Below are 27183 nucleotides of genomic sequence, written 5' to 3' on the forward strand. Positions count from 1 at the left end.
GCCTACACAGCTGGCTTGCTTGTCTGTGGGGAAAGGCGAGATGGGTCAGGGCCTGGGTTCCTGAGGGGCTGAGAATCAAGGCAGGGATAGAAGAAAGGGGACAGGCCCACATCCCCTGAACCCACGCCGGCGCCCACTCACCTTTGTGGAAAATACGATTGAAAAGTGCCCGCAAGAATCTCTTCAGATGCCTCCAGAGTTGAGGGAAGAAGGGGAGGGGGGAGGCCGGGAGCAGGGTGAGCCCTGAAATCCAACCCTTGTCCCGGTCACACCCCAGCAGCCCTCCCACCTCAGCCCCTTCAAGACCCCAGGGCTCCCCCAACCGCGCTGCACAGATCCTGCCCTGACCATAGTCACCATGTTGATCCCCACGTTGAGCAAGATGAAGCTGACCGGGATCAGAAGAATTGAGTATCCTTGCTCCTGGCATTTCCTGGGGATGGGGCCAGTGAACGGCTCGGCTCGGTAGTAGTTTCGCTCACCCATGGCCGTTGGTCCCAGGACTGCCTGGGCCCTCTGCCCTCCAGTTTTAACTGGGAGCCAGACTGGGTCATAATGGGGCAGGTGGTGAGGTCACAGTGAGGGAGGGGGATGAAAAGGAGGGCCCAGAGTGGCATTCCCTGGTAACCAGGGTCAGGTAAGCTGAGCCTGGACAGTCAAACAGGGCCCGGTGGCCGGCATACATCCCCTCGAGCGGTCATTCATTCGCTCACCGCCCGCTGACTCACTTGTTCAAATGACACATTGCGTCTCTTGGCCCCTCTTGAGACTAGGAAGACCTTGGCCTCAGAGGCCTGCTGAAGGCCTGGCTGGAGTCCAGAGCCTCAGCCTTCTTCATGCCCTTCACTGGGCCTGGAGCTGGACCTGCCCAGATGTGGAACCTCCCAGTTTGGAAGCAACTTCTTGTATGAGGCTCTCTGTGGACAGGGACAGCTGAGACACAGAGGAGGTGCCCAGAGACCAGGGGTTTGGAGTCTGCAGCTGCAGATGTACTTAGTGCATGGTATAGGACCAGGAGGGGCCTGCTGGCAGAACTGTGGCCACTAAACCAAAGGGACCCTCAGGCCAAGAAGGGGACACTGGCTTCTTATTGCAGGAAGCCAAGCGCAGGGACCCAGGCTGGCAGAAGGAGTGGCGCTTCCAAGCCACAGACCACCAATGTTTCCTGGACTCTGGCGCTCTTTATTCCTCTCTCCATGCCCTGCCGCCCCCTGCCCCTGCCCCCACTTGCTGCTGGTAAGTTCACTTTCCCAGTCTGGCTCCCGTGCAGAGAGGGCCTGGAGGCCGAGGTGGAAGGTAGCAGCGAGTTGGCCCGCGCTTGGCCCTCCTGCGGTTGCCGCTTCAGCACCAGACTGTCATACACCTGGTAGTTGGCATTGCCTCCCGGGTTCCGGCTGAGTGGCATGAAGGTGGGCGGGGGTGGAGGGTGCTCGGTAGCCTGGACGTCGGGCAGGAGGTGAGAGGGGCGGAGGAGCAGCGCTGAGCTGGGAGCCGGGGCCCGCTGGTCCGAGGCCTCGGCCAGTACCGTGAGGGAGGCGGAGGTGGCCACAGGGCGCCGCAAGGGCAGGATCTCAGCCCATTCGGCCGCCGGGTGCCGCACCTCGTGGGGATCGCGGGAGTAATCCAAGTGTCCCGTGGAGGGATGCAGGCTGCGGTTGGACTCGCTGTGAGCACAGCTGGGGAGGCTACGTCTGTGGGCCGGTGGGGTGTCGCGCTACCAGGCGTCGGGCCGGTAGACCCGAGGCACCAGAGCGGATGGAGGCTCAGAGCCCTCCAGACCCAGACTCCGCCATGGGCCCAGTTGCCGTCCTTTCGGCCCGCGAGCCCCTCGACCTGCACCTGGCCGCCCCCACCGGCGCCCAGCCCCGGCGCCGCCACCTGTGTGCCGGTGTGTCCCTCCACAGCTCCCTCCGACAAAAGCCCCCCCCCACCCCGCCCCTCTGGCGTGTCACCGCGGCCGGGTGCGGGAGCGGGATCGAGGGCAGGGGCCGCTTCCCCGGGCCTGCCGGCCACCAGGGGCGGGGTCCTGAGCTCGGCGGGGGGTGTGGGGGCAAGGGTGGCCTTGCCGGGGCTGAGGGGCCGTGGCGACTCAATGGTGGCTCCCGGTGGCTTCGGGCCAGCTGCTGTCGGGCAGGAGGGCCGGCCCGGGCTGCGGCCGGGCTGCGCCTAGGGCCGCGTGGGCGGGCAGGGCCGATGCCCAAGGGACCGCGGGCCCCGGGCCCTGAAGCCTCCGGGGCCACGTCCCTGTGAGCGACGTGCGGGATCTTGGGCGGGGCGCCAAGCGCCGAAGGGTTTGCTGGGTCACGGCCGCCCTGGGCTGGGAGGTGGTCGCCAAACCCTCCGCCGCCGCCCGATACCCGAGACCTCCGTTGCCCCGGCCTGGGCGGGCGAGGGGGCCCTGCCGGGGCGGGCCGGCCGCCAGGCTGGCGTTAAGGCGCCAGCGCCAGCGAAACTGGGCCTCAAGAGGCCGCCCGCGGCCCCCCGCCCCCGTCTACGGCCATACCACCCTGAACGCGCCCGATCTCGTCTGATCTCGGAAGCTAAGCAGGGTCGGGCCTGGTTAGTACTTGGATGGGAGACCGCCTGGGAATACCGGGTGCTGTAGGCTTTTTGCCTCCCGCTCCGCCCGCCTTCTCCTTTACTCGCCCGCGGCGGGGGGGCCGCCGGCTCCGCCCCCGCCGAGCCCCGCTGCAGGCAGTAGTCAAGGTGGGTTTACCTGCCCGAGCAGGAAGCTTGGGCGATGGCAGAAGTGGGAAGAAACTCTTGAGCACAGGTTCTTGGGATCCACGGAGCAGCGCATGCACATGCGATGGGTGCCTACACAGCTGGCTTGCTTGTCTGTGGGGAAAGGCGAGATGGGTCAGGGCCTGGGTTCCTGAGGGGCTGAGAATCAAGGCAGGGATAGAAGAAAGGGGACAGGCCCACATCCCCTGAACCCACGCCGGCGCCCACTCACCTTTGTGGAAAATACGATTGAAAAGTGCCCGCAAGAATCTCTTCAGATGCCTCCAGAGTTGAGGGAAGAAGGGGAGGGGGGAGGCCGGGAGCAGGGTGAGCCCTGAAATCCAACCCTTGTCCCGGTCACACCCCAGCAGCCCTCCCACCTCAGCCCCTTCAAGACCCCAGGGCTCCCCCAACCGCGCTGCACAGATCCTGCCCTGACCATAGTCACCATGTTGATCCCCACGTTGAGCAAGATGAAGCTGACCGGGATCAGAAGAATTGAGTATCCTTGCTCCTGGCATTTCCTGGGGATGGGACCAGTGAACGGCTCGGCTCGGTAGTAGTTTCGCTCACCCATGGCCGTTGGTCCCAGGACTGCCTGGGCCCTCTGCCCTCCAGTTTTAACTGGGAGCCAGACTGGGTCATAATGGGGCAGGTGGTGAGGTCACAGTGAGGGAGGGGGATGAAAAGGAGGGCCCAGAGTGGCATTCCCTGGTAACCAGGGTCAGGTAAGCTGAGCCTGGACAGTCAAACAGGGCCCGGTGGCCGGCATACATCCCCTCGAGCGGTCATTCATTCGCTCACCGCCCGCTGACTCACTTGTTCAAATGACACATTGCGTCTCTTGGCCCCTCTTGAGACTAGGAAGACCTTGGCCTCAGAGGCCTGCTGAAGGCCTGGCTGGAGTCCAGAGCCTCAGCCTTCTTCATGCCCTTCACTGGGCCTGGAGCTGGACCTGCCCAGATGTGGAACCTCCCAGTTTGGAAGCAACTTCTTGTATGAGGCTCTCTGTGGACAGGGACAGCTGAGACACAGAGGAGGTGCCCAGAGACCAGGGGTTTGGAGTCTGCAGCTGCAGATGTACTTAGTGCATGGTATAGGACCAGGAGGGGCCTGCTGGCAGAACTGTGGCCACTAAACCAAAGGGACCCTCAGGCCAAGAAGGGGACACTGGCTTCTTATTGCAGGAAGCCAAGCGCAGGGACCCAGGCTGGCAGAAGGAGTGGCGCTTCCAAGCCACAGACCACCAATGTTTCCTGGACTCTGGCGCTCTTTATTCCTCTCTCCATGCCCTGCCGCCCCCTGCCCCTGCCCCCACTTGCTGCTGGTAAGTTCACTTTCCCAGTCTGGCTCCCGTGCAGAGAGGGCCTGGAGGCCGAGGTGGAAGGTAGCAGCGAGTTGGCCCGCGCTTGGCCCTCCTGCGGTTGCCGCTTCAGCACCAGACTGTCATACACCTGGTAGTTGGCATTGCCTCCCGGGTTCCGGCTGAGTGGCATGAAGGTGGGCGGGGGTGGAGGGTGCTCGGTAGCCTGGACGTCGGGCAGGAGGTGAGAGGGGCGGAGGAGCAGCGCTGAGCTGGGAGCCGGGGCCCGCTGGTCCGAGGCCTCGGCCAGTACCGTGAGGGAGGCGGAGGTGGCCACAGGGCGCCGCAAGGGCAGGATCTCAGCCCATTCGGCCGCCGGGTGCCGCACCTCGTGGGGATCGCGGGAGTAATCCAAGTGTCCCGTGGAGGGATGCAGGCTGCGGTTGGACTCGCTGTGAGCACAGCTGGGGAGGCTACGTCTGTGGGCCGGTGGGGTGTCGCGCTACCAGGCGTCGGGCCGGTAGACCCGAGGCACCAGAGCGGATGGAGGCTCAGAGCCCTCCAGACCCAGACTCCGCCATGGGCCCAGTTGCCGTCCTTTCGGCCCGCGAGCCCCTCGACCTGCACCTGGCCGCCCCCACCGGCGCCCAGCCCCGGCGCCGCCACCTGTGTGCCGGTGTGTCCCTCCACAGCTCCCTCCGACAAAAGCCCCACCCCCACCCCGCCCCTCTGGCGTGTCACCGCGGCCGGGTGCGGGAGCGGGATCGAGGGCAGGGGCCGCTTCCCCGGGCCTGCCGGCCACCAGGGGCGGGGTCCTGAGCTCGGCGGGGGGTGTGGGGGCAAGGGTGGCCTTGCCGGGGCTGAGGGGCCGTGGCGACTCAATGGTGGCTCCCGGTGGCTTCGGGCCAGCTGCTGTCGGGCAGGAGGGCCGGCCCGGGCTGCGGCCGGGCTGCGCCTAGGGCCGCGTGGGCGGGCAGGGCCGATGCCCAAGGGACCGCGGGCCCCGGGCCCTGAAGCCTCCGGGGCCACGTCCCTGTGAGCGACGTGCGGGATCTTGGGCGGGGCGCCAAGCGCCGAAGGGTTTGCTGGGTCACGGCCGCCCTGGGCTGGGAGGTGGTCGCCAAACCCTCCGCCGCCGCCCGATACCCGAGACCTCCGTTGCCCCTGCCTGGGCGGGCGAGGGGGCCCTGCCGGGGCGGGCCGGCCACCAGGCTGGCGTTAAGGCGCCAGTGCCAGCGAAACTGGGCCTCAAGAGGCCGCCCGCGGCCCCCCGCCCCCGTCTACGGCCATACCACCCTGAACGCGCCCGATCTCGTCTGATCTCGGAAGCTAAGCAGGGTCGGGCCTGGTTAGTACTTGGATGGGAGACCGCCTGGGAATACCGGGTGCTGTAGGCTTTTTGCCTCCCGCTCTGCCCGCCTTCTCCTTTACTCGCCCGCGCCGGGGGGGCCGCCGGCTCCGCCCCCGCCGAGCCCCGCTGCAGGCAGTAGTCAAGGTGGGTTTACCTGCCCGAGCAGGAAGCTTGGGCGATGGCAGAAGTGGGAAGAAACTCTTGAGCACAGGTTCTTGGGATCCACGGAGCAGCGCATGCACATGCGATGGGTGCCTACACAGCTGGCTTGCTTGTCTGTGGGGAAAGGCGAGATGGGTCAGGGCCTGGGTTCCTGAGGGGCTGAGAATCAAGGCAGGGATAGAAGAAAGGGGACAGGCCCACATCCCCTGAACCCACGCCGGCGCCCACTCACCTTTGTGGAAAATACGATTGAAAAGTGCCCGCAAGAATCTCTTCAGATGCCTCCAGAGTTGAGGGAAGAAGGGGAGGGGGGAGGCCGGGAGCAGGGTGAGCCCTGAAATCCAACCCTTGTCCCGGTCACACCCCAGCAGCCCTCCCACCTCAGCCCCTTCAAGACCCCAGGGCTCCCCCAACCGCGCTGCACAGATCCTGCCCTGACCATAGTCACCATGTTGATCCCCACGTTGAGCAAGATGAAGCTGACCGGGATCAGAAGAATTGAGTATCCTTGCTCCTGGCATTTCCTGGGGATGGGGCCAGTGAACGGCTCGGCTCGGTAGTAGTTTCGCTCACCCATGGCCGTTGGTCCCAGGACTGCCTGGGCCCTCTGCCCTCCAGTTTTAACTGGGAGCCAGACTGGGTCATAATGGGGCAGGTGGTGAGGTCACAGTGAGGGAGGGGGATGAAAAGGAGGGCCCAGAGTGGCATTCCCTGGTAACCAGGGTCAGGTAAGCTGAGCCTGGACAGTCAAACAGGGCCCGGTGGCCGGCATACATCCCCTCGAGCGGTCATTCATTCGCTCACCGCCCGCTGACTCACTTGTTCAAATGACACATTGCGTCTCTTGGCCCCTCTTGAGACTAGGAAGACCTTGGCCTCAGAGGCCTGCTGAAGGCCTGGCTGGAGTCCAGAGCCTCAGCCTTCTTCATGCCCTTCACTGGGCCTGGAGCTGGACCTGCCCAGATGTGGAACCTCCCAGTTTGGAAGCAACTTCTTGTATGAGGCTCTCTGTGGACAGGGACAGCTGAGACACAGAGGAGGTGCCCAGAGACCAGGGGTTTGGAGTCTGCAGCTGCAGATGTACTTAGTGCATGGTATAGGACCAGGAGGGGCCTGCTGGCAGAACTGTGGCCACTAAACCAAAGGGACCCTCAGGCCAAGAAGGGGACACTGGCTTCTTATTGCAGGAAGCCAAGCGCAGGGACCCAGGCTGGCAGAAGGAGTGGCGCTTCCAAGCCACAGACCACCAATGTTTCCTGGACTCTGGCGCTCTTTATTCCTCTCTCCATGCCCTGCCGCCCCCTGCCCCTGCCCCCACTTGCTGCTGGTAAGTTCATTTTCCCAGTCTGGCTCCCGTGCAGAGAGGGCCTGGAGGCCGAGGTGGAAGGTAGCAGCGAGTTGGCCCGCGCTTGGCCCTCCTGCGGTTGCCGCTTCAGCACCAGACTGTCATACACCTGGTAGTTGGCATTGCCTCCCGGGTTCCGGCTGAGTGGCATGAAGGTGGGCGGGGGTGGAGGGTGCTCGGTAGCCTGGACGTCGGGCAGGAGGTGAGAGGGGCGGAGGAGCAGCGCTGAGCTGGGAGCCGGGGCCCGCTGGTCCGAGGCCTCGGCCAGTACCGTGAGGGAGGCGGAGGTGGCCACAGGGCGCCGCAAGGGCAGGATCTCAGCCCATTCGGCCGCCGGGTGCCGCACCTCGTGGGGATCGCGGGAGTAATCCAAGTGTCCCGTGGAGGGATGCAGGCTGCGGTTGGACTCGCTGTGAGCACAGCTGGGGAGGCTACGTCTGTGGGCCGGTGGGGTGTCGCGCTACCAGGCGTCGGGCCGGTAGACCCGAGGCACCAGAGCGGATGGAGGCTCAGAGCCCTCCAGACCCAGACTCCGCCATGGGCCCAGTTGCCATCCTTTCGGCCCGCGAGCCCCTCGACCTGCACCTGGCCGCCCCCACCGGCGCCCAGCCCCGGCGCCGCCACCTGTGTGCCGGTGTGTCCCTCCACAGCTCCCTCCGACAAAAGCCCCACCCCCACCCCGCCCCTCTGGCGTGTCAGCGCGGCCGGGTGCGGGAGCGGGATCGAGGGCAGGGGCCGCTTCCCCGGGCCTGCCGGCCACCAGGGGCGGGGTCCTGAGCTCGGCGGGGGGTGTGGGGGCAAGGGTGGCCTTGCCGGGGCTGAGGGGCCGTGGCGACTCAATGGTGGCTCCCGGTGGCTTCGGGCCAGCTGCTGTCGGGCAGGAGGGCCGGCCCGGGCTGCGGCCGGGCTGCGCCTAGGGCCGCGTGGGCGGGCAGGGCCGATGCCCAAGGGACCGCGGGCCCCGGGCCCTGAAGCCTCCGGGGCCACGTCCCTGTGAGCGACGTGCGGGATCTTGGGCGGGGCGCCAAGCGCCGAAGGGTTTGCTGGGTCATGGCCGCCCTGGGCTGGGAGGTGGTCGCCAAACCCTCCGCCGCCGCCCGATACCCGAGACCTCCGTTGCCCCTGCCTGGGCGGGCGAGGGGGCCCTGCCGGGGCGGGCCGGCCGCCAGGCTGGCGTTAAGGCGCCAGCGCCAGCGAAACTGGGCCTCAAGAGGCCGCCCGCGGCCCCCCGCCCCCGTCTACGGCCATACCACCCTGAACGCGCCCGATCTCGTCTGATCTCGGAAGCTAAGCAGGGTCGGGCCTGGTTAGTACTTGGATGGGAGACCGCCTGGGAATACCGGGTGCTGTAGGCTTTTTGCCTCCCGCTCCGCCCGCCTTCTCCTTTACTCGCCCGCGGCGGGGGCCGCCGGCTCCGCCCCCGCCGGGCCCCGCTGCAGGCCCCACCTCCTCAGGCCCCTCCCACCACGGCGCGCGCCGGCGGGGTCGCTCCCCGCCGGCCCGGCCGGCCAGGCGGCCAGAAGGCGGCCCTGGAAGGCAGGCGCACCCCAGACGCTCCCGGGGTGGCTGGCCCGGACCCAGACTCCGCCGCGGGCCCAGTTGCCGTCCTTTCGGCCCGCGAGCCCCTCGACCTGCACCTGGCCGCCCCCACCGGCGCCCAGCCCCGGCGCCGCCACCTGTGTGCCGGTGTGTCCCTCCACAGCTCCCTCCGACAAAAGCCCCCCCCCACCCCGCCCCTCTGGCGTGTCACCGCGGCCGGGTGCGGGAGCGGGATCGAGGGCAGGGGCCGCTTCCCCGGGCCTGCCGGCCACCAGGGGCGGGGTCCTGAGCTCGGCGGGGGGTGTGGGGGCAAGGGTGGCCTTGCCGGGGCTGAGGGGCCGTGGCGACTCAATGGTGGCTCCCAGTGGCTTCGGGCCAGCTGCTGTCGGGCAGGAGGGCCGGCCCGGGCTGCGGCCGGGCTGCGCCTAGGGCCGCGTGGGCGGGCAGGGCCGATGCCCAAGGGACCGCGGGCCCCGGGCCCTGAAGCCTCCGGGGCCACGTCCCTGTGAGCGACGTGCGGGATCTTGGGCGGGGCGCCAAGCGCCGAAGGGTTTGCTGGGTCACGGCCGCCCTGGGCTGGGAGGTGGTCGCCAAACCCTCCGCCGCCGCCCGATACCCGAGACCTCCGTTGCCCCTGCCTGGGCGGGCGAGGGGGCCCTGCCGGGGCGGGCCGGCCACCAGGCTGGCGTTAAGGCGCCAGCGCCAGCGAAACTGGGCCTCAAGAGGCCGCCCGCGGCCCCCCGCCCCCGTCTACGGCCATACCACCCTGAACGCGCCCGATCTCGTCTGATCTCGGAAGCTAAGCAGGGTCGGGCCTGGTTAGTACTTGGATGGGAGACCGCCTGGGAATACCGGGTGCTGTAGGCTTTTTGCCTCCCGCTCCGCCCGCCTTCTCCTTTACTCGCCCGCGGCGGGGGGGCCGCCGGCTCCGCCCCCGCCGAGCCCCGCTGCAGGCAGTAGTCAAGGTGGGTTTACCTGCCCGAGCAGGAAGCTTGGGCGATGGCAGAAGTGGGAAGAAACTCTTGAGCACAGGTTCTTGGGATCCACGGAGCAGCGCATGCACATGCGATGGGTGCCTACACAGCTGGCTTGCTTGTCTGTGGGGAAAGGTGAGATGGGTCAGGGCCTGGGTTCCTGAGGGGCTGAGAATCAAGGCAGGGATAGAAGAAAGGGGACAGGCCCACATCCCCTGAACCCACGCCGGCGCCCACTCACCTTTGTGGAAAATACGATTGAAAAGTGCCCGCAAGAATCTCTTCAGATGCCTCCAGAGTTGAGGCAAGAAGGGGAGGGGGGAGGCCGGGAGCAGGGTGAGCCCTGAAATCCAACCCTTGTCCCGGTCACACCCCAGCAGCCCTCCCACCTCAGCCCCTTCAAGACCCCAGGGCTCCCCCAACCGCGCTGCACAGATCCTGCCCTGACCATAGTCACCATGTTGATCCCCACGTTGAGCAAGATGAAGCTGACCGGGATCAGAAGAATTGAGTATCCTTGCTCCTGGCATTTCCTGGGGATGGGGCCAGTGAACGGCTCGGCTCGGTAGTAGTTTCGCTCACCCATGGCCGTTGGTCCCAGGACTGCCTGGGCCCTCTGCCCTCCAGTTTTAACTGGGAGCCAGACTGGGTCATAATGGGGCAGGTGGTGAGGTCACAGTGAGGGAGGGGGATGAAAAGGAGGGCCCAGAGTGGCATTCCCTGGTAACCAGGGTCAGGTAAGCTGAGCCTGGACAGTCAAACAGGGCCCGGTGGCCGGCATACATCCCCTCGAGCGGTCATTCATTCGCTCACCGCCCGCTGACTCACTTGTTCAAATGACACATTGCGTCTCTTGGCCCCTCTTGAGACTAGGAAGACCTTGGCCTCAGAGGCCTGCTGAAGGCCTGGCTGGAGTCCAGAGCCTCAGCCTTCTTCATGCCCTTCACTGGGCCTGGAGCTGGACCTGCCCAGATGTGGAACCTCCCAGTTTGGAAGCAACTTCTTGTATGAGGCTCTCTGTGGACAGGGACAGCTGAGACACAGAGGAGGTGCCCAGAGACCAGGGGTTTGGAGTCTGCAGCTGCAGATGTACTTAGTGCATGGTATAGGACCAGGAGGGGCCTGCTGGCAGAACTGTGGCCACTAAACCAAAGGGACCCTCAGGCCAAGAAGGGGACACTGGCTTCTTATTGCAGGAAGCCAAGCGCAGGGACCCAGGCTGGCAGAAGGAGTGGCGCTTCCAAGCCACAGACCACCAATGTTTCCTGGACTCTGGCGCTCTTTATTCCTCTCTCCATGCCCTGCCGCCCCCTGCCCCTGCCCCCATTTGCTGCTGGTAAGTTCATTTTCCCAGTCTGGCTCCCGTGCAGAGAGGGCCTGGAGGCCGAGGTGGAAGGTAGCAGCGAGTTGGCCCGCGCTTGGCCCTCCTGCGGTTGCCGCTTCAGCACCAGACTGTCATACACCTGGTAGTTGGCATTGCCTCCCGGGTTCCGGCTGAGTGGCATGAAGGTGGGCGGGGGTGGAGGGTGCTCGGTAGCCTGGACGTCGGGCAGGAGGTGAGAGGGGCGGAGGAGCAGCGCTGAGCTGGGAGCCGGGGCCCGCTGGTCCGAGGCCTCGGCCAGTACCGTGAGGGAGGCGGAGGTGGCCACAGGGCGCCGCAAGGGCAGGATCTCAGCCCATTCGGCCGCCGGGTGCCGCACCTCGTGGGGATCGCGGGAGTAATCCAAGTGTCCCGTGGAGGGATGCAGGCTGCGGTTGGACTCGCTGTGAGCACAGCTGGGGAGGCTACGTCTGTGGGCCGGTGGGGTGTCGCGCTACCAGGCGTCGGGCCGGTAGACCCGAGGCACCAGAGCGGATGGAGGCTCAGAGCCCTCCAGACCCAGACTCCGCCATGGGCCCAGTTGCCGTCCTTTCGGCCCGCGAGCCCCTCGACCTGCACCTGGCCGCCCCCACCGGCGCCCAGCCCCGGCGCCGCCACCTGTGTGCCGGTGTGTCCCTCCACAGCTCCCTCCGACAAAAGCCCCACCCCCACCCCGCCCCTCTGGCGTGTCAGCGCGGCCGGGTGCGGGAGCGGGATCGAGGGCAGGGGCCGCTTCCCCGGGCCTGCCGGCCACCAGGGGCGGGGTCCTGAGCTCGGCGGGGGGTGTGGGGGCAAGGGTGGCCTTGCCGGGGCTGAGGGGCCGTGGCGACTCAATGGTGGCTCCCGGTGGCTTCGGGCCAGCTGCTGTCGGGCAGGAGGGCCGGCCCGGGCTGCGGCCGGGCTGCGCCTAGGGCCGCGTGGGCGGGCAGGGCCGATGCCCAAGGGACCGCGGGCCCCGGGCCCTGAAGCCTCCGGGGCCACGTCCCTGTGAGCGACGTGCGGGATCTTGGGCGGGGCGCCAAGCGCCGAAGGGTTTGCTGGGTCACGGCCGCCCTGGGCTGGGAGGTGGTCGCCAAACCCTCCGCCGCCGCCCGATACCCGAGACCTCCGTTGCCCCTGCCTGGGCGGGCGAGGGGGCCCTGCCGGGGCGGGCCGGCCGCCAGGCTGGCGTTAAGGCGCCAGCGCCAGCGAAACTGGGCCTCAAGAGGCCGCCCGCGGCCCCCCGCCCCCGTCTACGGCCATACCACCCTGAACGCGCCCGACCTCGTCTGATCTCGGAAGCTAAGCAGGGTCGGGCCTGGTTAGTACTTGGATGGGAGACCGCCTGGGAATACCGGGTGCTGTAGGCTTTTTGCCTCCCGCTCCGCCCGCCTTCTCCTTTACTCGCCCGCGGCGGGGGCCGCCGGCTCCGCCCCCGCCGGGCCCCGCTGCAGGCCCCACCTCCTCAGGCCCCTCCCACCACGGCGCGCGCCGGCGGGGTCGCTCCCCGCCGGCCCGGCCGGCCAGGCGGCCAGAAGGCGGCCCTGGAAGGCAGGCGCACCCCAGACGCTCCCGGGGTGGCTGGCCCGGACCCAGACTCCGCCGCGGGCCCAGTTGCCGTCCTTTCGGCCCGCGAGCCCCTCGACCTGCACCTGGCCGCCCCCACCGGCGCCCAGCCCCGGCGCCGCCACCTGTGTGCCGGTGTGTCCCTCCACAGCTCCCTCCGACAAAAGCCCCCCCCCACCCCGCCCCTCTGGCGTGTCACCGCGGCCGGGTGCGGGAGCGGGATCGAGGGCAGGGGCCGCTTCCCCGGGCCTGCCGGCCACCAGGGGCGGGGTCCTGAGCTCGGCGGGGGGTGTGGGGGCAAGGGTGTCCTTGCCGGGGCTGAGGGGCCGTGGCGACTCAATGGTGGCTCCCAGTGGCTTCGGGCCAGCTGCTGTCGGGCAGGAGGGCCGGCCCGGGCTGCGGCCGGGCTGCGCCTAGGGCCGCGTGGGCGGGCAGGGCCGATGCCCAAGGGACCGCGGGCCCCGGGCCCTGAAGCCTCCGGGGCCACGTCCCTGTGAGCGACGTGCGGGATCTTGGGCGGGGCGCCAAGCGCCGAAGGGTTTGCTGGGTCACGGCCGCCCTGGGCTGGGAGGTGGTCGCCAAACCCTCTGCCGCCGCCCGATACCCGAGACCTCCGTTGCCCCTGCCTGGGCGGGCGAGGGGGCCCTGCCGGGGCGGGCCGGCCACCAGGCTGGCGTTAAGGCGCCAGCGCCAGCGAAACTGGGCCTCAAGAGGCCGCCCGCGGCCCCCCGCCCCCGTCTACGGCCATACCACCCTGAACGCGCCCGATCTCGTCTGATCTCGGAAGCTAAGCAGGGTCGGGCCTGGTTAGTACTTGGATGGGAGACCGCCTGGGAATACCGGGTGCTGTAGGCTTTTTGCCTCCCGCTCCGCCCGCCTTCTCCTTTACTCGCCCGCGGCGGGGGGGCCGCCGGCTCCGCCCCCGCCGAGCCCCGCTGCAGGCAGTAGTCAAGGTGGGTTTACCTGCCCGAGCAGGAAGCTTGGGCGATGGCAGAAGTGGGAAGAAACTCTTGAGCACAGGTTCTTGGGATCCACGGAGCAGCGCATGCACATGCGATGGGTGCCTACACAGCTGGCTTGCTTGTCTGTGGGGAAAGGTGAGATGGGTCAGGGCCTGGGTTCCTGAGGGGCTGAGAATCAAGGCAGGGATAGAAGAAAGGGGACAGGCCCACATCCCCTGAACCCACGCCGGCGCCCACTCACCTTTGTGGAAAATACGATTGAAAAGTGCCCGCAAGAATCTCTTCAGATGCCTCCAGAGTTGAGGGAAGAAGGGGAGGGGGGAGGCCGGGAGCAGGGTGAGCCCTGAAATCCAACCCTTGTCCCGGTCACACCCCAGCAGCCCTCCCACCTCAGCCCCTTCAAGACCCCAGGGCTCCCCCAACCGCGCTGCACAGATCCTGCCCTGACCATAGTCACCATGTTGATCCCCACGTTGAGCAAGATGAAGCTGACCGGGATCAGAAGAATTGAGTATCCTTGCTCCTGGCATTTCCTGGGGATGGGGCCAGTGAACGGCTCGGCTCGGTAGTAGTTTCGCTCACCCATGGCCGTTGGTCCCAGGACTGCCTGGGCCCTCTGCCCTCCAGTTTTAACTGGGAGCCAGACTGGGTCATAATGGGGCAGGTGGTGAGGTCACAGTGAGGGAGGGGGATGAAAAGGAGGGCCCAGAGTGGCATTCCCTGGTAACCAGGGTCAGGTAAGCTGAGCCTGGACAGTCAAACAGGGCCCGGTGGCCGGCATACATCCCCTCGAGCGGTCATTCATTCGCTCACCGCCCGCTGACTCACTTGTTCAAATGACACATTGCGTCTCTTGGCCCCTCTTGAGACTAGGAAGACCTTGGCCTCAGAGGCCTGCTGAAGGCCTGGCTGGAGTCCAGAGCCTCAGCCTTCTTCATGCCCTTCACTGGGCCTGGAGCTGGACCTGCCCAGATGTGGAACCTCCCAGTTTGGAAGCAACTTCTTGTATGAGGCTCTCTGTGGACAGGGACAGCTGAGACACAGAGGAGGTGCCCAGAGACCAGGGGTTTGGAGTCTGCAGCTGCAGATGTACTTAGTGCATGGTATAGGACCAGGAGGGGCCTGCTGGCAGAACTGTGGCCACTAAACCAAAGGGACCCTCAGGCCAAGAAGGGGACACTGGCTTCTTATTGCAGGAAGCCAAGCGCAGGGACCCAGGCTGGCAGAAGGAGTGGCGCTTCCAAGCCACAGACCACCAATGTTTCCTGGACTCTGGCGCTCTTTATTCCTCTCTCCATGCCCTGCCGCCCCCTGCCCCTGCCCCCACTTGCTGCTGGTAAGTTCACTTTCCCAGTCTGGCTCCCGTGCAGAGAGGGCCTGGAGGCCGAGGTGGAAGGTAGCAGCGAGTTGGCCCGCGCTTGGCCCTCCTGCGGTTGCCGCTTCAGCACCAGACTGTCATACACCTGGTAGTTGGCATTGCCTCCCGGGTTCCGGCTGAGTGGCATGAAGGTGGGCGGGGGTGGAGGGTGCTCGGTAGCCTGGACGTCGGGCAGGAGGTGAGAGGGGCGGAGGAGCAGCGCTGAGCTGGGAGCCGGGGCCCGCTGGTCCGAGGCCTCGGCCAGTACCGTGAGGGAGGCGGAGGTGGCCACAGGGCGCCGCAAGGGCAGGATCTCAGCCCATTCGGCCGCCGGGTGCCGCACCTCGTGGGGATCGCGGGAGTAATCCAAGTGTCCCGTGGAGGGATGCAGGCTGCGGTTGGACTCGCTGTGAGCACAGCTGGGGAGGCTACGTCTGTGGGCCGGTGGGGTGTCGCGCTACCAGGCGTCGGGCCGGTAGACCCGAGGCACCAGAGCGGATGGAGGCTCAGAGCCCTCCAGACCCAGACTCCGCCATGGGCCCAGTTGCCGTCCTTTCGGCCCGCGAGCCCCTCGACCTGCACCTGGCCGCCCCCACCGGCGCCCAGCCCCGGCGCCGCCACCTGTGTGCCGGTGTGTCCCTCCACAGCTCCCTCCGACAAAAGCCCCACCCCCACCCCGCCCCTCTGGCGTGTCAGCGCGGCCGGGTGCGGGAGCGGGATCGAGGGCAGGGGCCGCTTCCCCGGGCCTGCCGGCCACCAGGGGCGGGGTCCTGAGCTCGGCGGGGGGTGTGGGGGCAAGGGTGGCCTTGCCGGGGCTGAGGGGCCGTGGCGACTCAATGGTGGCTCCCGGTGGCTTCGGGCCAGCTGCTGTCGGGCAGGAGGGCCGGCCCGGGCTGCGGCCGGGCTGCGCCTAGGGCCGCGTGGGCGGGCAGGGCCGATGCCCAAGGGACCGCGGGCCCCGGGCCCTGAAGCCTCCGGGGCCACGTCCCTGTGAGCGACGTGCGGGATCTTGGGCGGGGCGCCAAGCGCCGAAGGGTTTGCTGGGTCACGGCCGCCCTGGGCTGGGAGGTGGTCGCCAAACCCTCCGCCGCCGCCCGATACCCGAGACCTCCGTTGCCCCTGCCTGGGCGGGCGAGGGGGCCCTGCCGGGGCGGGCCGGCCACCAGGCTGGCGTTAAGGCGCCAGCGCCAGCGAAACTGGGCCTCAAGAGGCCGCCCGCGGCCCCCCGCCCCCGTCTACGGCCATACCACCCTGAACGCGCCCGATCTCGTCTGATCTCGGAAGCTAAGCAGGGTCGGGCCTGGTTAGTACTTGGATGGGAGACCGCCTGGGAATACCGGGTGCTGTAGGCTTTTTGCCTCCCGCTCCGCCCGCCTTCTCCTTTACTCGCCCGCGCCGGGGGGGCCGCCGGCTCCGCCCCCGCCGAGCCCCGCTGCAGGCAGTAGTCAAGGTGGGTTTACCTGCCCGAGCAGGAAGCTTGGGCGATGGCAGAAGTGGGAAGAAACTCTTGAGCACAGGTTCTTGGGATCCACGGAGCAGCGCATGCACATGCGATGGGTGCCTACACAGCTGGCTTGCTTGTCTGTGGGGAAAGGCGAGATGGGTCAGGGCCTGGGTTCCTGAGGGGCTGAGAATCAAGGCAGGGATAGAAGAAAGGGGACAGGCCCACATCCCCTGAACCCACGCCGGCGCCCACTCACCTTTGTGGAAAATACGATTGAAAAGTGCCCGCAAGAATCTCTTCAGATGCCTCCAGAGTTGAGGGAAGAAGGGGAGGGGGGAGGCCGGGAGCAGGGTGAGCCCTGAAATCCAACCCTTGTCCCGGTCACACCCCAGCAGCCCTCCCACCTCAGCCCCTTCAAGACCCCAGGGCTCCCCCAACCGCGCTGCACAGATCCTGCCCTGACCATAGTCACCATGTTGATCCCCACGTTGAGCAAGATGAAGCTGACCGGGATCAGAAGAATTGAGTATCCTTGCTCCTGGCATTTCCTGGGGATGGGGCCAGTGAACGGCTCGGCTCGGTAGTAGTTTCGCTCACCCATGGCCGTTGGTCCCAGGACTGCCTGGGCCCTCTGCCCTCCAGTTTTAACTGGGAGCCAGACTGGGTCATAATGGGGCAGGTGGTGAGGTCACAGTGAGGGAGGGGGATGAAAAGGAGGGCCCAGAGTGGCATTCCCTGGTAACCAGGGTCAGGTAAGCTGAGCCTGGACAGTCAAACAGGGCCCGGTGGCCGGCATACATCCCCTCGAGCGGTCATTCATTCGCTCACCGCCCGCTGACTCACTTGTTCAAATGACACATTGCGTCTCTTGGCCCCTCTTGAGACTAGGAAGACCTTGGCCTCAGAGGCCTGCTGAAGGCCTGGCTGGAGTCCAGAGCCTCAGCCTTCTTCATGCCCTTCACTGGGCCTGGAGCTGGACCTGCCCAGATGTGGAACCTCCCAGTTTGGAAGCAACTTCTTGTATGAGGCTCTCTGTGGACAGGGACAGCTGAGACACAGAGGAGGTGCCCAGAGACCAGGGGTTTGGAGTCTGCAGCTGCAGATGTACTTAGTGCATGGTATAGGACCAGGAGGGGCCTGCTGGCAGAACTGTGGCCACTAAACCAAAGGGACCCTCAGGCCAAGAAGGGGACACTGGCTTCTTATTGCAGGAAGCCAAGCGCAGGGACCCAGGCTGGCAGAAGGAGTGGCGCTTCCAAGCCACAGACCACCAATGTTTCCTGGACTCTGGCGCTCTTTATTCCTCTCTCCATGCCCTGCCGCCCCCTGCCCCTGCCCCCATTTGCTGCTGGTAAGTTCATTTTCCCAGTCTGGCTCCCGTGCAGAGAGGGCCTGGAGGCCGAGGTGGAAGGTAGCAGCGAGTTGGCCCGCGCTTGGCCCTCCTGCGGTTGCCGCTTCAGCACCAGACTGTCATACACCTGGTAGTTGGCATTGCCTCCCGGGTTCCGGCTGAGTGGCATGAAGGTGGGCGGGGGTGGAGGGTGCTCGGTAGCCTGGACGTCGGGCAGGAGGTGAGAGGGGCGGAGGAGCAGCGCTGAGCTGGGAGCCGGGGCCCGCTGGTCCGAGGCCTCGGCCAGTACCGTGAGGGAGGCGGAGGTGGCCACAGGGCGCCGCAAGGGCAGGATCTCAGCCCATTCGGCCGCCGGGTGCCGCACCTCGTGGGGATCGCGGGAGTAATCCAAGTGTCCCGTGGAGGGATGCAGGCTGCGGTTGGACTCGCTGTGAGCACAGCTGGGGAGGCTACGTCTGTGGGCCGGTGGGGTGTCGCGCTACCAGGCGTCGGGCCGGTAGACCCGAGGCACCAGAGCGGATGGAGGCTCAGAGCCCTCCAGACCCAGACTCCGCCATGGGCCCAGTTGCCGTCCTTTCGGCCCGCGAGCCCCTCGACCTGCACCTGGCCGCCCCCACCGGCGCCCAGCCCCGGCGCCGCCACCTGTGTGCCGGTGTGTCCCTCCACAGCTCCCTCCGACAAAAGCCCCACCCCCACCCCGCCCCTCTGGCGTGTCAGCGCGGCCGGGTGCGGGAGCGGGATCGAGGGCAGGGGCCGCTTCCCCGGGCCTGCCGGCCACCAGGGGCGGGGTCCTGAGCTCGGCGGGGGGTGTGGGGGCAAGGGTGGCCTTGCCGGGGCTGAGGGGCCGTGGCGACTCAATGGTGGCTCCCGGTGGCTTCGGGCCAGCTGCTGTCGGGCAGGAGGGCCGGCCCGGGCTGCGGCCGGGCTGCGCCTAGGGCCGCGTGGGCGGGCAGGGCCGATGCCCAAGGGACCGCGGGCCCCGGGCCCTGAAGCCTCCGGGGCCACGTCCCTGTGAGCGACGTGCGGGATCTTGGGCGGGGCGCCAAGCGCCGAAGGGTTTGCTGGGTCACGGCCGCCCTGGGCTGGGAGGTGGTCGCCAAACCCTCCGCCGCCGCCCGATACCCGAGACCTCCGTTGCCCCTGCCTGGGCGGGCGAGGGGGCCCTGCCGGGGCGGGCCGGCCGCCAGGCTGGCGTTAAGGCGCCAGCGCCAGCGAAACTGGGCCTCAAGAGGCCGCCCGCGGCCCCCCGCCCCCGTCTACGGCCATACCACCCTGAACGCGCCCGATCTCGTCTGATCTCGGAAGCTAAGCAGGGTCGGGCCTGGTTAGTACTTGGATGGGAGACCGCCTGGGAATACCGGGTGCTGTAGGCTTTTTGCCTCCCGCTCCGCCCGCCTTCTCCTTTACTCGCCCGCGGCGGGGGCCGCCGGCTCCGCCCCCGCCGGGCCCCGCTGCAGGCCCCACCTCCTCAGGCCCCTCCCACCACGGCGCGCGCCGGCGGGGTCGCTCCCCGCCGGCCCGGCCGGCCAGGCGGCCAGAAGGCGGCCCTGGAAGGCAGGCGCACCCCAGACGCTCCCGGGGTGGCTGGCCCGGACCCAGACTCCGCCGCGGGCCCAGTTGCCGTCCTTTCGGCCCGCGAGCCCCTCGACCTGCACCTGGCCGCCCCCACCGGCGCCCAGCCCCGGCGCCGCCACCTGTGTGCCGGTGTGTCCCTCCACAGCTCCATCCGACAAAAGCCCCCCCCCACCCCGCCCCTCTGGCGTGTCACCGCGGCCGGGTGCGGGAGCGGGATCGAGGGCAGGGGCCGCTTCCCCGGGCCTGCCGGCCACCAGGGGCGGGGTCCTGAGCTCGGCGGGGGGTGTGGGGGCAAGGGTGGCCTTGCCGGGGCTGAGGGGCCGTGGCGACTCAATGGTGGCTCCCAGTGGCTTCGGGCCAGCTGCTGTCGGGCAGGAGGGCCGGCCCGGGCTGCGGCCGGGCTGCGCCTAGGGCCGCGTGGGCGGGCAGGGCCGATGCCCAAGGGACCGCGGGCCCCGGGCCCTGAAGCCTCCGGGGCCACGTCCCTGTGAGCGACGTGCGGGATCTTGGGCGGGGCGCCAAGCGCCGAAGGGTTTGCTGGGTCACGGCCGCCCTGGGCTGGGAGGTGGTCGCCAAACCCTCCGCCGCCGCCCGATACCCGAGACCTCCGTTGCCCCTGCCTGGGCGGGCGAGGGGGCCCTGCCGGGGCGGGCCGGCCACCAGGCTGGCGTTAAGGCGCCAGCGCCAGCGAAACTGGGCCTCAAGAGGCCGCCCGCGGCCCCCCGCCCCCGTCTACGGCCATACCACCCTGAACGCGCCCGATCTCGTCTGATCTCGGAAGCTAAGCAGGGTCGGGCCTGGTTAGTACTTGGATGGGAGACCGCCTGGGAATACCGGGTGCTGTAGGCTTTTTGCCTCCCGCTCCGCCCGCCTTCTCCTTTACTCGCCCGCGGCGGGGGGGCCGCCGGCTCCGCCCCCGCCGAGCCCCGCTGCAGGCAGTAGTCAAGGTGGGTTTACCTGCCCGAGCAGGAAGCTTGGGCGATGGCAGAAGTGGGAAGAAACTCTTGAGCACAGGTTCTTGGGATCCACGGAGCAGCGCATGCACATGCGATGGGTGCCTACACAGCTGGCTTGCTTGTCTGTGGGGAAAGGTGAGATGGGTCAGGGCCTGGGTTCCTGAGGGGCTGAGAATCAAGGCAGGGATAGAAGAAAGGGGACAGGCCCACATCCCCTGAACCCACGCCGGCGCCCACTCACCTTTGTGGAAAATACGATTGAAAAGTGCCCGCAAGAATCTCTTCAGATGCCTCCAGAGTTGAGGGAAGAAGGGGAGGGGGGAGGCCGGGAGCAGGGTGAGCCCTGAAATCCAACCCTTGTCCCGGTCACACCCCAGCAGCCCTCCCACCTCAGCCCCTTCAAGACCCCAGGGCTCCCCCAACCGCGCTGCACAGATCCTGCCCTGACCATAGTCGCCATGTTGATCCCCACGTTGAGCAAGATGAAGCTGACCGGGATCAGAAGAATTGAGTATCCTTGCTCCTGGCATTTCCTGGGGATGGGGCCAGTGAACGGCTCGGCTCGGTAGTAGTTTCGCTCACCCATGGCCGTTGGTCCCAGGACTGCCTGGGCCCTCTGCCCTCCAGTTTTAACTGGGAGCCAGACTGGGTCATAATGGGGCAGGTGGTGAGGTCACAGTGAGGGAGGGGGATGAAAAGGAGGGCCCAGAGTGGCATTCCCTGGTAACCAGGGTCAGGTAAGCTGAGCCTGGACAGTCAAACAGGGCCCGGTGGCCGGCATACATCCCCTCGAGCGGTCATTCATTCGCTCACCGCCCGCTGACTCACTTGTTCAAATGACACATTGCGTCTCTTGGCCCCTCTTGAGACTAGGAAGACCTTGGCCTCAGAGGCCTGCTGAAGGCCTGGCTGGAGTCCAGAGCCTCAGCCTTCTTCATGCCCTTCACTGGGCCTGGAGCTGGACCTGCCCAGATGTGGAACCTCCCAGTTTGGAAGCAACTTCTTGTATGAGGCTCTCTGTGGACAGGGACAGCTGAGACACAGAGGAGGTGCCCAGAGACCAGGGGTTTGGAGTCTGCAGCTGCAGATGTACTTAGTGCATGGTATAGGACCAGGAGGGGCCTGCTGGCAGAACTGTGGCCACTAAACCAAAGGGACCCTCAGGCCAAGAAGGGGACACTGGCTTCTTATTGCAGGAAGCCAAGCGCAGGGACCCAGGCTGGCAGAAGGAGTGGCGCTTCCAAGCCACAGACCACCAATGTTTCCTGGACTCTGGCGCTCTTTATTCCTCTCTCCATGCCCTGCCGCCCCCTGCCCCTGCCCCCATTTGCTGCTGGTAAGTTCATTTTCCCAGTCTGGCTCCCGTGCAGAGAGGGCCTGGAGGCCGAGGTGGAAGGTAGCAGCGAGTTGGCCCGCGCTTGGCCCTCCTGCGGTTGCCGCTTCAGCACCAGACTGTCATACACCTGGTAGTTGGCATTGCCTCCCGGGTTCCGGCTGAGTGGCATGAAGGTGGGCGGGGGTGGAGGGTGCTCGGTAGCCTGGACGTCGGGCAGGAGGTGAGAGGGGCGGAGGAGCAGCGCTGAGCTGGGAGCCGGGGCCCGCTGGTCCGAGGCCTCGGCCAGTACCGTGAGGGAGGCGGAGGTGGCCACAGGGCGCCGCAAGGGCAGGATCTCAGCCCATTCGGCCGCCGGGTGCCGCACCTCGTGGGGATCGTGGGAGTAATCCAAGTGTCCCGTGGAGGGATGCAGGCTGCGGTTGGACTCGCTGTGAGCACAGCTGGGGAGGCTACGTCTGTGGGCCGGTGGGGTGTCGCGCTACCAGGCGTCGGGCCGGTAGACCCGAGGCACCAGAGCGGATGGAGGCTCAGAGCCCTCCAGACCCAGACTCCGCCATGGGCCCAGTTGCCGTCCTTTCGGCCCGCGAGCCCCTCGACCTGCACCTGGCCGCCCCCACCGGCGCCCAGCCCCGGCGCCGCCACCTGTGTGCCGGTGTGTCCCTCCACAGCTCCCTCCGACAAAAGCCCCCCCCCACCCCGCCCCTCTGGCGTGTCACCGCGGCCGGGTGCGGGAGCGGGATCGAGGGCAGGGGCCGCTTCCCCGGGCCTGCCGGCCACCAGGGGCGGGGTCCTGAGCTCGGCGGGGGGTGTGGGGGCAAGGGTGGCCTTGCCGGGGCTGAGGGGCCGTGGCGACTCAATGGTGGCTCCCAGTGGCTTCGGGCCAGCTGCTGTCGGGCAGGAGGGCCGGCCCGGGCTGCGGCCGGGCTGCGCCTAGGGCCGCGTGGGCGGGCAGGGCCGATGCCCAAGGGACCGCGGGCCCCGGGCCCTGAAGCCTCCGGGGCCACGTCCCTGTGAGCGACGTGCGGGATCTTGGGCGGGGCGCCAAGCGCCGAAGGGTTTGCTGGGTCACGGCCGCCCTGGGCTGGGAGGTGGTCGCCAAACCCTCCGCCGCCGCCCGATACCCGAGACCTCCGTTGCCCCTGCCTGGGCGGGCGAGGGGGCCCTGCCGGGGCGGGCCGGCCGCCAGGCTGGCGTTAAGGCGCCAGCGCCAGCGAAACTGGGCCTCAAGAGGCCGCCCGCGGCCCCCCGCCCCCGTCTACGGCCATACCACCCTGAACGCGCCCGATCTCGTCTGATCTCGGAAGCTAAGCAGGGTCGGGCCTGGTTAGTACTTGGATGGGAGACCGCCTGGGAATACCGGGTGCTGTAGGCTTTTTGCCTCCCGCTCCGCCCGCCTTCTCCTTTACTCGCCCGCGGCGGGGGCCGCCGGCTCCGCCCCCGCCGGGCCCCGCTGCAGGCCCCACCTCCTCAGGCCCCTCCCACCACGGCGCGCGCCGGCGGGGTCGCTCCCCGCCGGCCCGGCCGGCCAGGCGGCCAGAAGGCGGCCCTGGAAGGCAGGCGCACCCCAGACGCTCCCGGGGTGGCTGGCCCGGACCCAGACTCCGCCGCGGGCCCAGTTGCCGTCCTTTCGGCCCGCGAGCCCCTCGACCTGCACCTGGCCGCCCCCACCGGCGCCCAGCCCCGGCGCCGCCACCTGTGTGCCGGTGTGTCCCTCCACAGCTCCCTCCGACAAAAGCCCCCCCCACCCCGCCCCTCTGGCGTGTCACCGCGGCCGGGTGCGGGAGCGGGATCGAGGGCAGGGGCCGCTTCCCCGGGCCTGCCGGCCACCAGGGGCGGGGTCCTGAGCTCGGCGGGGGGTGTGGGGGCAAGGGTGGCCTTGCCGGGGCTGAGGGGCCGTGGCGACTCAATGGTGGCTCCCGGTGGCTTCGGGCCAGCTGCTGTCGGGCAGGAGGGCCGGCCCGGGCTGCGGCCGGGCTGCGCCTAGGGCCGCGTGGGCGGGCAGGGCCGATGCCCAAGGGACCGCGGGCCCCGGGCCCTGAAGCCTCCGGGGCCACGTCCCTGTGAGCGACGTGCGGGATCTTGGGCGGGGCGCCAAGCGCCGAAGGGTTTGCTGGGTCACGGCCGCCCTGGGCTGGGAGGTGGTCGCCAAACCCTCCGCCGCCGCCCGATACCCGAGACCTCCGTTGCCCCTGCCTGGGCGGGCGAGGGGGCCCTGCCGGGGCGGGCCGGCCGCCAGGCTGGCGTTAAGGCGCCAGCGCCAGCGAAACTGGGCCTCAAGAGGCCGCCCGCGGCCCCCCGCCCCCGTCTACGGCCATACCACCCTGAACGCGCCCGATCTCGTCTGATCTCGGAAGCTAAGCAGGGTCGGGCCTGGTTAGTACTTGGATGGGAGACCGCCTGGGAATACCGGGTGCTGTAGGCTTTTTGCCTCCCGCTCCGCCCGCCTTCTCCTTTACTCGCCCGCGGCGGGGGCCGCCGGCTCCGCCCCCGCCGGGCCCCGCTGCAGGCCCCACCTCCTCAGGCCCCTCCCACCACGGCGCGCGCCGGCGGGGTCGCTCCCCGCCGGCCCGGCCGGCCAGGCGGCCAGAAGGCGGCCCTGGAAGGCAGGCGCACCCCAGACGCTCCCGGGGTGGCTGGCCCGGACCCAGACTCCGCCGCGGGCCCAGTTGCCGTCCTTTCGGCCCGCGAGCCCCTCGACCTGCACCTGGCCGCCCCCACCGGCGCCCAGCCCCGGCGCCGCCACCTGTGTGCCGGTGTGTCCCTCCACAGCTCCCTCCGACAAAAGCCCCCCCCACCCCGCCCCTCTGGCGTGTCACCGCGGCCGGGTGCGGGAGCGGGATCGAGGGCAGGGGCCGCTTCCCCGGGCCTGCCGGCCACCAGGGGCGGGGTCCTGAGCTCGGCGGGGGGTGTGGGGGCAAGGGTGGCCTTGCCGGGGCTGAGGGGCCGTGGCGACTCAATGGTGGCTCCCGGTGGCTTCGGGCCAGCTGCTGTCGGGCAGGAGGGCCGGCCCGGGCTGCGGCCGGGCTGCGCCTAGGGCCGCGTGGGCGGGCAGGGCCGATGCCCAAGGGACCGCGGGCCCCAGGCCCTGAAGCCTCCGGGGCCACGTCCCTGTGAGCGACGTGCGGGATCTTGGGCGGGGCGCCAAGCGCCGAAGGGTTTGCTGGGTCACGGCCGCCCTGGGCTGGGAGGTGGTCGCCAAACCCTCCGCCGCCGCCCGATACCCGAGACCTCCGTTGCCCCTGCCTGGGCGGGCGAGGGGGCCCTGCCGGGGCGGGCCGGCCGCCAGGCTGGCGTTAAGGCGCCAGCGCCAGCGAAACTGGGCCTCAAGAGGCCGCCCGCGGCCCCCCGCCCCCGTCTACGGCCATACCACCCTGAACGCGCCCGATCTCGTCTGATCTCGGAAGCTAAGCAGGGTCGGGCCTGGTTAGTACTTGGATGGGAGACCGCCTGGGAATACCGGGTGCTGTAGGCTTTTTGCCTCCCGCTCCGCCCGCCTTCTCCTTTACTCGCCCGCGGCGGGGGCCGCCGGCTCCGCCCCCGCCGGGCCCCGCTGCAGGCCCCACCTCCTCAGGCCCCTCCCACCACGGCGCGCGCCGGCGGGGTCGCTCCCCGCCGGCCCGGCCGGCCAGGCGGCCAGAAGGCGGCCCTGGAAGGCAGGCGCACCCCAGACGCTCCCGGGGTGGCTGGCCCGTACCCAGACTCCGCCGCGGGCCCAGTTGCCGTCCTTTCGGCCCGCGAGCCCCTCGACCTGCACCTGGCCGCCCCCACCGGCGCCCAGCCCCGGCGCCGCCACCTGTGTGCCGGTGTGTCCCTCCACAGCTCCCTCCGACAAAAGCCCCCCCCACCCCGCCCCTCTGGCGTGTCACCGCGGCCGGGTGCGGGAGCGGGATCGAGGGCAGGGGCCGCTTCCCCGGGCCTGCCGGCCACCAGGGGCGGGGTCCTGAGCTCGGCGGGGGGTGTGGGGGCAAGGGTGGCCTTGCCGGGGCTGAGGGGCCGTGGCGACTCAATGGTGGCTCCCGGTGGCTTCGGGCCAGCTGCTGTCGGGCAGGAGGGCCGGCCCGGGCTGCGGCCGGGCTGCGCCTAGGGCCGCGTGGGCGGGCAGGGCCGATGCCCAAGGGACCGCGGGCCCCGGGCCCTGAAGCCTCCGGGGCCACGTCCCTGTGAGCGACGTGCGGGATCTTGGGCGGGGCGCCAAGCGCCGAAGGGTTTGCTGGGTCACGGCCGCCCTGGGCTGGGAGGTGGTCGCCAAACCCTCCGCCGCCGCCCGATACCCGAGACCTCCGTTGCCCCTGCCTGGGCGGGCGAGGGGGCCCTGCCGGGGCGGGCCGGCCGCCAGGCTGGCGTTAAGGCGCCAGCGCCAGCGAAACTGGGCCTCAAGAGGCCGCCCGCGGCCCCCCGCCCCCGTCTACGGCCATACCACCCTGAACGCGCCCGATCTCGTCTGATCTCGGAAGCTAAGCAGGGTCGGGCCTGGTTAGTACTTGGATGGGAGACCGCCTGGGAATACCGGGTGCTGTAGGCTTTTTGCCTCCCGCTCCGCCCGCCTTCTCCTTTACTCGCCCGCGCCCGGGGGGGCCGCCGGCTCCGCCCCCGCCGAGCCCCGCTGCAGGCAGTAGTCAAGGTGGGTTTACCTGCCCGAGCAGGAAGCTTGGGCGATGGCAGAAGTGGGAAGAAACTCTTGAGCACAGGTTCTTGGGATCCACGGAGCAGCGCATGCACATGCGATGGGTGCCTACACAGCTGGCTTGCTTGTCTGTGGGGAAAGGCGAGATGGGTCAGGGCCTGGGTTCCTGAGGGGCTGAGAATCAAGGCAGGGATAGAAGAAAGGGGACAGGCCCACATCCCCTGAACCCACGCCGGCGCCCACTCACCTTTGTGGAAAATACGATTGAAAAGTGCCCGCAAGAATCTCTTCAGATGCCTCCAGAGTTGAGGGAAGAAGGGGAGGGGGGAGGCCGGGAGCAGGGTGAGCCCTGAAATCCAACCCTTGTCCCGGTCACACCCCAGCAGCCCTCCCACCTCAGCCCCTTCAAGACCCCAGGGCTCCCCCAACCGCGCTGCACAGATCCTGCCCTGACCATAGTCACCATGTTGATCCCCACGTTGAGCAAGATGAAGCTGACCGGGATCAGAAGAATTGAGTATCCTTGCTCCTGGCATTTCCTGGGGATGGGGCCAGTGAACGGCTCGGCTCGGTAGTAGTTTCGCTCACCCATGGCCGTTGGTCCCAGGACTGCCTGGGCCCTCTGCCCTCCAGTTTTAACTGGGAGCCAGACTGGGTCATAATGGGGCAGGTGGTGAGGTCACAGTGAGGGAGGGGGATGAAAAGGAGGGCCCAGAGTGGCATTCCCTGGTAACCAGGGTCAGGTAAGCTGAGCCTGGACAGTCAAACAGGGCCCGGTGGCCGGCATACATCCCCTCGAGCGGTCATTCATTCGCTCACCGCCCGCTGACTCACTTGTTCAAATGACACATTGCGTCTCTTGGCCCCTCTTGAGACTAGGAAGACCTTGGCCTCAGAGGCCTGCTGAAGGCCTGGCTGGAGTCCAGAGCCTCAGCCTTCTTCATGCCCTTCACTGGGCCTGGAGCTGGACCTGCCCAGATGTGGAACCTCCCAGTTTGGAAGCAACTTCTTGTATGAGGCTCTCTGTGGACAGGGACAGCTGAGACACAGAGGAGGTGCCCAGAGACCAGGGGTTTGGAGTCTGCAGCTGCAGATGTACTTAGTGCATGGTATAGGACCAGGAGGGGCCTGCTGGCAGAACTGTGGCCACTAAACCAAAGGGACCCTCAGGCCAAGAAGGGGACACTGGCTTCTTATTGCAGGAAGCCAAGCGCAGGGACCCAGGCTGGCAGAAGGAGTGGCGCTTCCAAGCCACAGACCACCAATGTTTCCTGG

The 27183-nt window shown here is 68.4% G+C and overlaps 13 non-coding genes across 13 annotated transcripts; all 13 read left to right on the top strand.

The window, feature by feature from the left end:
- The first annotated feature begins 2489 nt into the window (after nt 1-2489).
- On the top strand, nt 2490-2608 carry LOC132595473 (5S ribosomal RNA). The gene has a single exon (XR_009561615.1). It is a non-coding gene; the product is annotated as a 5S ribosomal RNA (ribosomal RNA).
- Nucleotides 2609-5305: 2697 nt separating this feature from the next.
- On the top strand, nt 5306-5424 carry LOC132595474 (5S ribosomal RNA). Its single transcript, XR_009561616.1, has one exon. It is a non-coding gene; the product is annotated as a 5S ribosomal RNA (ribosomal RNA).
- Nucleotides 5425-8121: 2697 nt separating this feature from the next.
- Nucleotides 8122-8240, top strand: LOC132595475 (5S ribosomal RNA). Its single transcript, XR_009561617.1, has one exon. It is a non-coding gene; the product is annotated as a 5S ribosomal RNA (ribosomal RNA).
- A 932-nt stretch (nt 8241-9172) lies between these two features.
- Nucleotides 9173-9291, top strand: LOC132595476 (5S ribosomal RNA). Its single transcript, XR_009561618.1, has one exon. It is a non-coding gene; the product is annotated as a 5S ribosomal RNA (ribosomal RNA).
- A 2697-nt stretch (nt 9292-11988) lies between these two features.
- LOC132595549 (5S ribosomal RNA) lies at nt 11989-12107 on the top strand. The gene has a single exon (XR_009561690.1). It is a non-coding gene; the product is annotated as a 5S ribosomal RNA (ribosomal RNA).
- A 932-nt stretch (nt 12108-13039) lies between these two features.
- Nucleotides 13040-13158, top strand: LOC132595478 (5S ribosomal RNA). The gene has a single exon (XR_009561620.1). It is a non-coding gene; the product is annotated as a 5S ribosomal RNA (ribosomal RNA).
- A 2697-nt stretch (nt 13159-15855) lies between these two features.
- LOC132595479 (5S ribosomal RNA) lies at nt 15856-15974 on the top strand. Its single transcript, XR_009561621.1, has one exon. It is a non-coding gene; the product is annotated as a 5S ribosomal RNA (ribosomal RNA).
- A 2697-nt stretch (nt 15975-18671) lies between these two features.
- On the top strand, nt 18672-18790 carry LOC132595480 (5S ribosomal RNA). Its single transcript, XR_009561622.1, has one exon. It is a non-coding gene; the product is annotated as a 5S ribosomal RNA (ribosomal RNA).
- Nucleotides 18791-19722: 932 nt separating this feature from the next.
- Nucleotides 19723-19841, top strand: LOC132595481 (5S ribosomal RNA). The gene has a single exon (XR_009561623.1). It is a non-coding gene; the product is annotated as a 5S ribosomal RNA (ribosomal RNA).
- Nucleotides 19842-22537: 2696 nt separating this feature from the next.
- On the top strand, nt 22538-22656 carry LOC132595482 (5S ribosomal RNA). The gene has a single exon (XR_009561624.1). It is a non-coding gene; the product is annotated as a 5S ribosomal RNA (ribosomal RNA).
- A 931-nt stretch (nt 22657-23587) lies between these two features.
- LOC132595484 (5S ribosomal RNA) lies at nt 23588-23706 on the top strand. The gene has a single exon (XR_009561626.1). It is a non-coding gene; the product is annotated as a 5S ribosomal RNA (ribosomal RNA).
- A 931-nt stretch (nt 23707-24637) lies between these two features.
- LOC132595485 (5S ribosomal RNA) lies at nt 24638-24756 on the top strand. Its single transcript, XR_009561627.1, has one exon. It is a non-coding gene; the product is annotated as a 5S ribosomal RNA (ribosomal RNA).
- A 931-nt stretch (nt 24757-25687) lies between these two features.
- Nucleotides 25688-25806, top strand: LOC132595486 (5S ribosomal RNA). Its single transcript, XR_009561628.1, has one exon. It is a non-coding gene; the product is annotated as a 5S ribosomal RNA (ribosomal RNA).
- The last annotated feature ends 1377 nt before the right edge of the window (nt 25807-27183 follow it).

This window comes from Globicephala melas, unplaced genomic scaffold, assembly GCF_963455315.2.
Source record: "Globicephala melas unplaced genomic scaffold, mGloMel1.2 SCAFFOLD_182, whole genome shotgun sequence".
Lineage (NCBI taxonomy): Eukaryota > Metazoa > Chordata > Mammalia > Artiodactyla > Delphinidae > Globicephala > Globicephala melas.